This window comes from Corvus moneduloides, chromosome 3 (assembly GCF_009650955.1).
Source record: "Corvus moneduloides isolate bCorMon1 chromosome 3, bCorMon1.pri, whole genome shotgun sequence".
Lineage (NCBI taxonomy): Eukaryota > Metazoa > Chordata > Aves > Passeriformes > Corvidae > Corvus > Corvus moneduloides.
This window is the reverse complement of record NC_045478.1, coordinates 111715175-111727274: the sequence shown is the minus strand read 5'-3', so window position 1 is coordinate 111727274 and position 12100 is coordinate 111715175. Positions and strand designations below refer to the sequence as shown.

Sequence of the window (12100 nt, the reverse complement as noted above, 5' to 3'; positions counted from 1 at the left end):
CGCGCGCCACCGCCCCGCCCGCCGCCGGCCCCGCCCCCGTTGCCATGGCGGCGGCGGCGGCGGAGGCCGGACCCGGGCGGCAAAGTGGCCCCGAAACCGAGTCCCCGAGGCGCCCCAAGCGTCCCCGAGCTACCCCAAGTTACCAGGTCGGCTCTTTATTTTCGTCTCCTACCGATGCCGAGGTGGGGACGGGTCTCCTGAGGGGCTGCTCGCCTTCCCCCTCAGGCCTTCCCCTCCCCGCGGGGGTCTGTCTGCCCGCTATCCTCGGACTGAGCCAAATCAGGCAGCTCTTAAAAGATTCTGTTTGCCATGAATATTGTGTTATTCCATAGCTAGACATCCTGGAAGAACTTTTACTCCTTCCAGGAGGCCTTGCCCAGGTCTGCTTGGTGAACAGCTTGCATTTGCGGGATGGGCTCTGAATAAAGGAAAAGATAAGTGTGATCTCCTGGCTCCTCTCTGGCAGCCCAATATTTGTAAAGGATAAGTACAACCTCCTGCATTGTCTCGGGCAGCCCAATATATGTAAAGGATAAGTATGACTTCCTCCATTGTCTCAGGCAGCCCAATATTTGTTTATTGTGTTGCCCCAAATTCCACCGACTTCTACGAGAAGCCCAGGTTTTTCCTTTCATGCCATGAGCTATGTCAGTCCGCTGTGAACAGCAGCCTGTTACAATTAGGTATCACCCAAAGAATATAACCACGAGGGGGGTTGGATAGTTAAGAGAGTTACATATTGTGTGGGAAACCATGCTGCAAAAGGCCAGTGTCCACAATGGAGACAGAGGAGTCCTGCAAAAATCAACTTTATTTGAATAAAGGGAGAGAGCCCACTGGGCCATACCCCTGTGGGGTTTCTCTCAACTTTTTGGAGGACGCATATTGCCCTCCTCGTTTCCGAACCATGTACTACATATTCGCCTTTGAACATGTATCCCCCCCTTATCATGCATTGCATGACCATTAAAATTAGCTTTTAACCCACTCTGGGTGGAGAAGCTAATACTCATGAGTCTATTAAGTCTGTGCATTTTTCCCTAAAGTTCAGAAGTTCAGGCTGTGCTTGGCTCTGGAACAAACTAGCGTGGCTTGATGTTGGTAACGACCCCCACACCCATTCTTCCAGAACCTCACGGGTCCGTTCAGATCAAATCTTTTGTAAAGGCCTTAAACCCATTTCTCCTATCACATAGGGATAGATGTATGAGTTTATGGCTATAATTTTTTTTCTACCTTTAATTTTACAGAATAGTGGGAACAATCAGAAATCTTAAAAATACCAGAATATAGGCCATAATATTTGACCTTTTTTTAACTTTAATCACATCCAGATGTTGACAATGAGGAAACAACAGGGTTGTCATACCTAGTAGGACAAAGAGGCTATGGAAACAAACATGGACTAATCCAGTGGCACGCAGCTGTGATGGAAGGACATCCTGGTCAGCTGCACAGCTTTTCCTGGGTATGGATTGCTTTCTAACATACATATGATAAATGTTCATATGTTAATCTGCTTTTCAGAGCATGGCATGGTTTACGTTGCTGGTTGAAGACAGAGGCATAAAGCAATTGCCTTAAAAGCAATTGTCCAGAAAAATTAATTAATCTGTATGTTTTAAATCCCTCAGCTTGTTGAACCTAGCGCAGAGGGCTCTAGGAAACGACACCCTGTTTCCTACTCTGCTGTTGGACTTGTTGGGTGATTCTGGACACAGCACTTAACCCACCTGTGTCTTAGTCCCACAAAGCTGGATATGGTACCATGCCACATCATACTAATGCTCATGGATAAAGCATCTGCAATCTCTGAGTGAGAAATGTTTCATTTTGGGTTCAAATTATTTGTCAGGCAGAATGCTTCAGCTATGCCTCCTCATGTGATGGCAACATTTACTCTGCTCCAAGGCAAACTTTCTTTTAATATGGCAGACATGAAGTAAAAAAAGAGCAAACTTCCTTCACTCACTTTTCTGAGGTTAGATATTCACTAGATCCTTAAATAGGTTATATATAACACGCAACTCCTTTTTAATAACGTTTTGTAACTTTTATCAGATGAGCCTTTTCCTGCCAGGAATTTAGGCTAGCAGTTCAAGAAAACTCTGTATGACAAAGGGTTAGTTTGATATTTGCCATCAGAATTTATAGCGTAATTGAAGTCTGTCAAGAAATAGTGATGCTGAAGTCTGCCAAATATAAATGGTTAATTTGCTGTTTATAGCCCAGCATAAAGATTCCATAACAAAGGGATACAAGTTCTGTACCAGAAGTACCAGAACTTGCATCCTGCGTGGTATAGTCAATAAATTCACCACTGTTCTTACTACCAACTGTTGTTGCTGTTAGCTGTTGGATAGCCTTAAAAGATTTTTCTATTTTACTAAATGTCATGTACAGTGCAGGAGATGAAATATAATGTGGTTTGAACACACATCTCTTTTAAAACTTATTTTACTGATTTAGTTGAACTGAGATTTTTCTTTAACAGGAAAGGAACTTTTATTGTGGTCTGCACTCATCAGTGTTATTTGCTGTGAGCAGGGTAACAGAGAATAAGATTTGTTTTAACTACACCCCAAGTACACAGGAGTTGGTATTTCTTTCTTAGGTCATTCATACAATGCAAAGAAATGGAAAAGCTTAAAAATCAATTAATTGATGGGTGCTATATACGTTTGAATTATCTTCTTTGTGTATATATTGCACATATTTCAGTTAGTGCAACTTGCTTAGAAGGTTGTAAAGAAATAAGCAAACAGAAGAAAAAAAATCCGATTGTTTCCTATCTTCAGAGTCATTTTGTAAACACACTTCATAACTTAGAGTTTTTGCAGTAAGTTGAAAAGTGATCTTTGTATAATATTGTGTAAATAAAAGATTTGTCCTCCAAAAACCTACTGTCTACTAGCTGCTGCTCCTTGTTAAAGCCATGGAGAGAACTATCCACAGTTTTCCTACCAGGAGAAGGTGTTGTGACTTGCTGTGACTTTTGTGAGAGATCAATATGTCGTGATAGAAGATAATAAAAGTATGATGACTAAGCAGAGTGCTGAAGCTTATCAGAGAGAGTACTACCTCTGTCTTATACTGAGTTTGATAGACTTTTATGAACTTGCCAGTTAAGTGCTCTGTGCTTATCCTAATGTGCAGGCATACAAAGAGAGGCAGGAAATACTCAGAATTAAAAGGGAAAATGGGTTATTGGAACAGCTGTCCCGTAGCTCTGCTCAGTATGGAAGAGTAGGGAGGGTCTAGGAGGAACCAGTGATATCTTGCTCACAGCAAAGCAAACAGTGTGTTCCTTAGTCTTACTTCCACTCCCCACAGAGCCCTCTCTCCCAGTGTAGGTGTATGGAATTTGGACCTGCAAACTCTGGCTGGCTGTAGAAACTGAGGCCAGTTCCTATGCTGATGAGGCTGGTTCCAATGTTGTATTGGCAGGGCAGGAGAAAGACACTCTACCTGAAAACTAGCATTAATCTGTTCTCTTCAATAATCTGTTTGGTTTCTTATTGAGGCATTTTACCTTTGTCTTGGATTTATTTCATTACTTTACCAAAAATAGAAGGCTAGAAATATTCACAGAAAGTGTCCCCTGACTAAACGCTGATCGTTTTCTGGATTTATCAAACTGTGGATGAAGTAAGCTAAAAACTGTCTGGATACTTTTGAATAGATCATGGTTTAAAGGGGAGGTGAGCCCTCAGCAGACACACCTTCAACACTGTATGACTACCTCATTAGCATTAAGGGACTCTGACCTTCACCAAATCCTGAATATCTCACTTTCCTTGTTATCAAAGCCAACCGCGCTCAGGTGCCAGAGGCAGCGTGGCCATGGGGGCCAAAGCAGGATAATTCTCCTGCTAAGAAAAGACAACTTGGTTGTCAAAATGCACCAGACCGAGAGTGTTGAGCGGGCCTGGATTTCTGTGAAGGACAAAAGGGTCTGGATTCTCCTCCCTGTAAGCACCACCCATTCTGAGTCATCTGAGCTGGAAGAACTGGCATAATTGCAAAACATCTTCACACAGATGGTATGATCCAGTGAAGGTTACATGAGGATTCTTGAGTGAGATATTTGGCTGTTTAATTAAAATACTATGAGGACAGGTTTTTATTGTTGGGTACTTTTCACAAACATTTCTTCACAAGGCGGAGAAAATGTTTTTCCTTTTTAGCGTCACAGGGGTACAGAGTATGAACTTTTATTTTTGTTAGCTCATTTCCAGATAAACATGAGAACACATTGTAAAGGTCACTTTGTGTTTTAAATTCAACAAAAATTCCATTTCATGTGGTATCTCTAGCATATGTCCCATCTGCCATTCGAAACTTTTAAAACTGCATTTCAAACGAAGTTATCCTATAGAGTTCAGGCACTGCAAATCATCATGAATTTTGACCACTGTAGATGTGATGATACTTTGTCACAAAAGCCCAGATCCGTGCAGGGCATATACTTGTGTTGATTTCACTGAAATTTAGGGGCCACAAATAGTTTTATGGAAAAGAAAATCTGCCTTTACAGCTATGCTTCTTATTTGAAACAGTTTAATTTCTGAGGCCTTAAGATGAAGCAGTGAAATGTGCAGATGAGATTTGTTGGACACTGGACTCATGGGAAACCCCTGGATGCTCTCTCTGGACCCTGTTCTCCATTGCCCTAAATATTTTGTAGTTGTTTAGGCATGTGCAGCAGATGCAAAGTATTAATAAATCTGAATTCTCCACTTACAACACTGGTAACATTTTGAGGCCACTTTCCACAGATATAAATGACAACCAATGGAATGTCAGAGTTTCAGAAACCTGATTTCCAGAGATTTCGAATTCTTTTTATACCAGCTGAAGTGAATTAAACCATTTTCTGAAAACTGGGTTCCAGATATTAAAGTCTGGCAGGCAAAGCTGGGTTATCCAAAATTAGATGCCAATTCTGAAAAGACAATTGTAAGTGATGATCTCATAGGGGAAGTCTGAGACAGAGCCAAGAGTAGAATCTAAATCATCTGATACCCAGTCCTGTGCATTAACCACACCACTGATTTTTTAACACTCTGAGCTTGAATACTGAGTTCTTAAATAAATAAATGCAATTTTCAAAACTCATCCACAGCATATGTAAAATAGCATTTTGATGTAGTTTGCTTAATTCTGGTAGCTGAAGTCAATTTACATCTCAGATTTTCAAAGAAAGTGGTTTCAAATAAATTCATTCTTTATTGTGGTGAACTTAGGCCCTACATGGGTAAATGTTACTTTTAACAAATCGATTCATGGATTTTTTTTTTTTACCATTCTTTATGTGTTTTCTGCACTTGTAAAATCAGTCCTTACCAAATACTTTTACATGAGTGTATCTGTGGTTGCTATAAAATACTATACATATTAGAAGCTAGAAAGCAGTGAGATTTTCCATTTTTCCTATGAAGACAGGCTGAGTGAGCTAGGGTTGTTCAGCCTGGAGAAGAGAAGGTTCTGGGGAGACTTTATTTTGGCTTTTCAGTACTAGAAGAGGGCTTTATAGGAAAAGCAGCAGAAGACTTTTTACCAAGGCCTGCAGTGACAGGACAAGGGACAATGTTTTAAACTGAGAGGGCAGGTTTAGATTGGACATAAGAAAGACATTTTTTATAACAAAGGTGGTTAGACACTGGCACAGACTGCCCAGAGACACTGTGGATGTCCCATCTCTGTGAATGTTAAGGATCAGGTTGGATGAGGCTTGTGGCCGCCTGGTCTGGTGGGAGGTGTCCCTGCCCATGGCAGGAGGTTGGACAGGATGATCTTTAAGGTCCCTTCCAACCCAAACCATTCTGTGGTTCTGTGATTTTACGAGTTGCAATGACTGAAGCAAGATGAGGTGCAACAAAAATTTCAGAGCAGAGAGCACCACTGAAGTAGGACATGTGGGCTTAGTAAATAGGCCACGTGCAAGGATATTGGAGAGATTCAATCCCGATGGATTCAATCCTGCAAGTATTCCACATGCAAGAAGTTTGGAGATGGAAACACCTGTTGGTTGGTTCCGTGGTCTGTGGGATGCAGGAAGGCCTACGGTGCCGCTGTTCTGCAGGGGTTTTCAAGCTCTCCTGCTCAGGGTCCTGCAATGCTTGGAGAGCTCTATACAATATTTTGAAGACCAGGGAGGTTTGAATAAATGAGAGAGACATTTCTGAATGAAGTGCAGTGTCTTTCATAAAGTAGTTTTTCCAGAAGGCATACAAATTATCAATATCTGTTAGTGCTGGGAGTTTGAATTGCACCTTTCACTTTTTCTCAAAAGACTTGGTATTTTTAAAGCCTTTTGTTTTTAACCAAGTCCAAAGACTTACTAAGACTGAGAATGAAAATGGGGAAACAGCTCAAATTTGTGGATGCATCACTACCTTAAAATAAGGAAAACCTCTCTTCTCCTGTCACACTCAATATCACAAACGTTCAACTAGCAATTCTCTAGAGATTATTTGCCCTGAATTTCAAATTGAATAAGACAAACAAGAAGGAAAGGAAATACAGATTTTCTGGGTGTTTTGTTTTGTTTGGGTTTTTTGTATTTTGCGGGTGAACATTGGATGTACTTAAAACTTTTGTATGAGAATTTTTATGCTTCTTGATTAGGGAGATATTGATGTCTCAGACTAGATAGTAAGAGAGGAATGTGCATTTACTTGGATTCCAGTAGACAGGCTCATGAAGAGAAAGTCTCAGATGCGAATAAAAAACTGTGAGGTTGTTGCCTAATTGATTAGAAGCAGAGAACTGTCAGACATCTGGAGTGTGCAAAGTGTAAGATTGTCCTCTGATTTCTCAACGTTGGCAGTTTTGATGCCACTTGTACTTTAAATTAGTATTAATACTCGGGGAAAAAATGCAACCTTTCTCTCTTTAATCAACAGTTTATAAATGCAGTAGCACATTTCAGATGTGAGTAATGTATTTTTTTCTGGCAATTGATTAATGTGCATAATAAGATGGATAGGCCTGTCTGCTGAGATGCAGAACAGTGACACACAGCATAGTGCTGCTTGAGAAGGAAATAATATTTTATTTTTTCATTAGGTCTCAAAGCTTTGGATATCCATGGAAATCAATAGCTGCTTGTAAGATGGATACGACATATTGCATGGTTGCTCTAGTTCCTGTAACTTATGTAAATATTCGTTTCTGATTATTTTTGAGGAAACATCCTTTCTACACAGAATTAGCTTTACCATCAAAGCCGGTGTTGGGAGAACACCCTGATCAGGTTACTAATCAGCTCGTAAGGGAGTGGAGATTTAAGACAGGAGGTGGCAGCCTTGAGTAGTAACTCATTGCTGTCTCTGCTTAGTTAAGCTCGGATCCAAATGGAGTCAGAGCTGGGCATAAATAACTCAGCATCTCAGCCCTTTTTCTTAAACATCACAACGACAAGCAGCCTGCATAGTGAAGATGGCAACAACTAATTTTGTCCTTTTTGCCTAGTAATTAAAAATGTAGCTAATTAATTTAATACTTTTAATGTGAAGCTTGTGTGAGTTTTCCTGGATTTTTTTTAACATTTGGATCAGCAGTTGTAGCAGGAAAGACTGCAGCACACTGCAGATGCTGAATTTAATCTGTCTCATTCTCATCTGGGTATCAGATCATGTTGCAAACAAGAATAACTAACAAAATATGGAGTTGATTTATTCAAATAAAATTTGTGCCTAATTCTGGTCTCCTTTTTGGTATCCTGGAATGTTGGGTGTTTCTTCATCCCCTAACTGTGGTGTACAAGCAGGTCATGAGGTACTTCCATCTCCCTCATGATCTACCACACAGTAATGGCAAGATAACCTACTTTTATTAGTAATATCACTGAAATTTTCTAATCCATAAATCAGCAGAAGACCTTGCAACTATACAGTCTCAGCAGAGAGAGGAACTTGATGACATCATTGTTTTTCCCCTGTGAAAATGCTTAGTTGGAAAAAGACAAAAAAAGATTAAATGAATCAGAGTAGCTCCATGCAACCTCCCACTTCTAATCTTCTTGAAGAATGTGAACAGTACCATTCACTGGTAAAAATGTAACCAAGAAGAGTTCTGCAGCGTTGTTCATTTCTGCTGAATATTCACAGTAGGAATTATACTTGTAAATTTTATTATTGTAAATTTTGTGTATCTATTGATTAATTTTTCCCTACAGCTCCACATTTTAAAAATATGTATTTTGGGCCAAATCTCAATTTACAATTTTTTCATTCAGGTGCATGTGAAAAGTCTTCATTTGAAAGTTTGCTAAACAACAAATCCTTCAAATAGAACAGGTTGCAACTCTGCTCTGCCTGGAAAGTACACATGCATGTAAGTCTTGATCCATAACAGAACTAATTTTCTGATCTTGTTTTTTGTCACAGTCTGTAGACAAAAAATAGCATTTTCCCCTTTTCCCCCTGTGGCTTGAATCCTGCAGTTAACCTGTGCGTGCACGGATCTGTCTGTTTCACACAGACACCACAGTCTGCCTGGAAGGATCTGAATGAGAGCCCGTGCTTTCTGTAAGAGTCCTGTTAGGCACAGTAGACGTTGTCAGGGAACCTTCTGTTTAATCTTTTTATTAAGCAAACATTTCCTTAAGTTTGCATAAGCAGTCGCCCAGCCATGGCTTCCACACAATCCTTTAATAACTGGCAGGGTGTGGTGATTACATTTCCTCGGAGGCTTCTCCTCTATCTGACTACCAAAAGTAATTTATTCCTCAGTTAACATCATTACTTACTTGTTTTGTTTCTTCACTTCCTTTGTCTGTCACAGGTAGATCTGGGAGTTAATAGCTGTCTTTTTAGTGCAAAAAGTGGGTGGAGGATGATTCTTCAAGCCCGATTCCCTAAAGAAATAAGGCTTGTGTGATCATTCTCTGCCTATTCCAACATTCAACATGCTGATAACATGGAACCCCACTGGCCATTTCACTTCATGTGGAAGAGAAACAGGGGACTCCAGTCTTCCATCTTCCTGGCAATTTATGAAAGTGGATGGCTGGGGAGTGGAAAAGAGCCTACTACTACCTCCTAGTATTAAGGTACTTGTTAATTTAGGAGATACATGCTAAGTTTTGAATATCAAAATACCAAAATATTTCAGATTTATTTGGAGTCAAGAGGAGCACCTCCCTTTTGTGTGTATTTGGTTTTTAAAAAGGCCACTGAAACTGTGAAAGAATGTGCAAAACTTGCTTGGTACAGATAATCAGTACTGATCACTACTTTTAGGTTGAAGGCTGAGTCATAACAGTTGTTCTGAGCAGTAATTGAATTTTCACTCCATCACAGCATTGATGGGATTGGAAAATGTGCCAGACAGTATTTTGCTCTATGAAGGAGCGCAGTAAACTTGGACCTTATAATGTCTGTGTTGCTGGAGAAATATGGCTTTCTTTTTTTGAGTAGGTGGTTTTGGAATCCTAAAGACTCTCTGATTTTTGCTTTCTTAAAACAACAATAGCCACAGCCTTGGCTGGGTAAGGACATGGACAGATGTTTTGTTCCAGATACAGCTGTGCAGAGAGGAAAGAGGTTTTCCATCCAGAGCCACATGGGTGCTTCTAGCTGCTACAAACCGACCTGTCACGGAGAAGTTTTTTATGGGTTCTCCCTAATTCATACTAAGCACAATTAGGTGTATCATTTTAAGCAGTTTAAAATCCTGAGGTATGAAGTATGGCAGCTGGCTTTGCCTCATCTGAGTTAGCAGTACTGCCATGGACTCTTCTGTTAGCACCCCTGAAGAGTGGTCAGAAAGTTCTGAGGTGGTTAGTCCCGTCCACTGGCACTGCTAGATGTAGAAGAAATCACCTCTACACAGCCTGAAGCCCTTCTGATAATTCACAAGCATATGGCATCATGGGCAGGACTTCTGCCTGCACAAAAGGTGAGTGAATACCATTTGGGGATTTGAATACCTGAGCTCAACAAACAGAAAGAAAAAGACTGAGCGGGTTTGGTTCTGTAACCGGGCAGAAACACCAATTTAGTGTAGTGGTTTGGTCCAGAATACTCATTACTGTTTACCTTCTGTGAGATAAGAATTAAGAGAAACGCAAAGCAGGCACCAAACTTGAAAGAATATAAAGAAGTTTATTAACAGACCTAAAAGAAGGAAAAAAAATTATACCACACCTTCAGAATCTTCTCCTCCCCCCACCTGCCTCCCTTCTCCCACTGACAATGTAAAAAGACAACCCTTAAGATGTTCAGTCTGTTTACCACTTCCATAATAACCTTGTTCAGTCCATTTAGGAAGAGGAGTCTCTCTGCTCACATGTGAGTCCCTTCCCCCGACTTGCAGCTTTTCCCACAACTCCTTTCAAGGGTCCACTCTTGAAGGTTTTTGGGGTACAATTTTAAGGTTGAGCCGTTCAGAAACAAAAGTTCTCTTCACCCATCTCTGGGAGCATTTCATCTCTAAGAACAGAGGCCCTTCTCCTTCCCTGGGAGCAAAGGGTCTTCCTCATCTTCATCTCTAGGACTATCTCTGGGAGCATCTCTAGGAACTGAGGTTTTCTCCTTCCCCATTTGGAGCAAAAGTCCTCATCGCTTCCATCACTCCCTGTCCAAACTTCTCATGAAATTACAGCTGCGTCAGCATCTGCCTATCTCAGCGCAGGTGCTTTTGCTCACAAGTACAAGTTGAACGCTCCACCCCCCATGCCTTCATGAAATTACAACGGGATACTCTGATCTATCATAGCTTCACAACAGAATTTCAGCTTTAAGCATCTCCTCTTTCTCTTCCCTCAGGTTTTCAGCTCTTCACAGCACTAAAAGGGTTAATCTCACCTAGGCCTTGCAGCTGGAATGTGGCTTATCGCAGTGGAGAGGGGGGAGAGCCAAGCTGCTCCTGCTGCCCACAGCAGGGCTGTGGGGGGTTCTGTGGGTGGAACAGGGCCCATCGGCTCCAGGGTGGCCGTGGCCCGGCCCGGCCTGGCCCAAGCAGGGCCTGGCCAGGCCCACTGGCCCCCACACGGGGCCCTGCAGCCACCTGTCCCAACACCGGAAACGAGAGAGAGCTGTGGGGGGTTTGTCTATTCTTAAGTGTGGATCACAGAGGTGGTCACAACTTTAAGTGGCTCAGAGAATTGTCCATATTCAAACTGGCCAGCTGATAGGTTCTATCAGGTCCCAGAGGAAGCTGTCAGCACCCCTTAGCAAGGACATCCCTTCCGGGACTATGCTTGCTAACCTATGACACTGACTCATATGCTTTTACAAACCAGTGCCAGTGAGCAGAATCACATTTTAAATAGGGCCACATGTGAAAATGGTTTCTTATGCTGAGAAAAATTGTAGATATGTGGAAATGGTATTTGAAGAACTATTTAGTGGGGCACTAAGGAGATCTATTCTGAGAGCATAGCTTGGACTGTGAATGGCATGAGCAGGCATTTGGAGAACCTGAGCCCTGTGTGTGGTAGAAAAGTCTAAGAGAAATGAGCAAGAAGTCCATGAGTAATGGAATCAGTGAAACCTGGTTTCCAGTGGATTTGTGCTTCATACAAGTTTTCCCCCTGGTCTGTATGGTCTTTGTCTTAGATGGATCATCTGATGCCTAGTAAGAGTTAGGCTTTTGCTACATTCTTTTCCATGGCTGGAGACACCATCTGGATCTCCTCTTCCTCCCAGCTGGCTGCCTACTTTCACTAAACTTAGGATGATTTTGTGTCTTGAAACCTGTGATTCGTTTTCAAATTTAGTTGAAAATCAGCACTGGATTCAAAAGTTACTCCAAGAGGAAGTGAAGACAGCAGAATAGGCACTGATACACAAAACATGATGACAAAGGCCTTTTTTTCCTTAGGAAATCAGAAGAGTTGGGGAAGGCACTTCCTTCATATTTGGTGATTTCCAGCACTGGCAAGGTCACCTCATTGGGACATAGAAAGGGCAAATGGAAGCAGCTCTCTAAACGTAAACCTGCTTTCATCTTGCAGCCCTGTTTTATAGAGAACTGAGGGACAGGTTTACAATATTGTATTCTTGTGGAGGTTTATTGGCATTTATTTGGAACTTGGTTATTTATTAGGTGAAAATATACTATAATTTCAGGAGTTGGTCTATATCTATAT

General features: G+C 41.4%; 1 long non-coding RNA gene across 6 annotated transcripts in view; it reads left to right on the top strand.

Annotated features, from left to right (window-relative positions):
- Positions 1-30: 30 nt before the first annotated feature.
- Positions 31-12100, top strand: part of LOC116441533 — a 28762-nt gene continuing 16692 nt past the window's right edge. For all 6 annotated transcript variants that reach the window (XR_004239118.1, XR_004239116.1, XR_004239117.1 and 3 more), the window contains exons 1-3: positions 31-146; positions 1335-1468; positions 8243-8340. This is a non-coding gene — a long non-coding RNA (uncharacterized LOC116441533). The remainder of the gene's footprint in view (positions 147-1334; positions 1469-8242; positions 8341-12100) is intronic.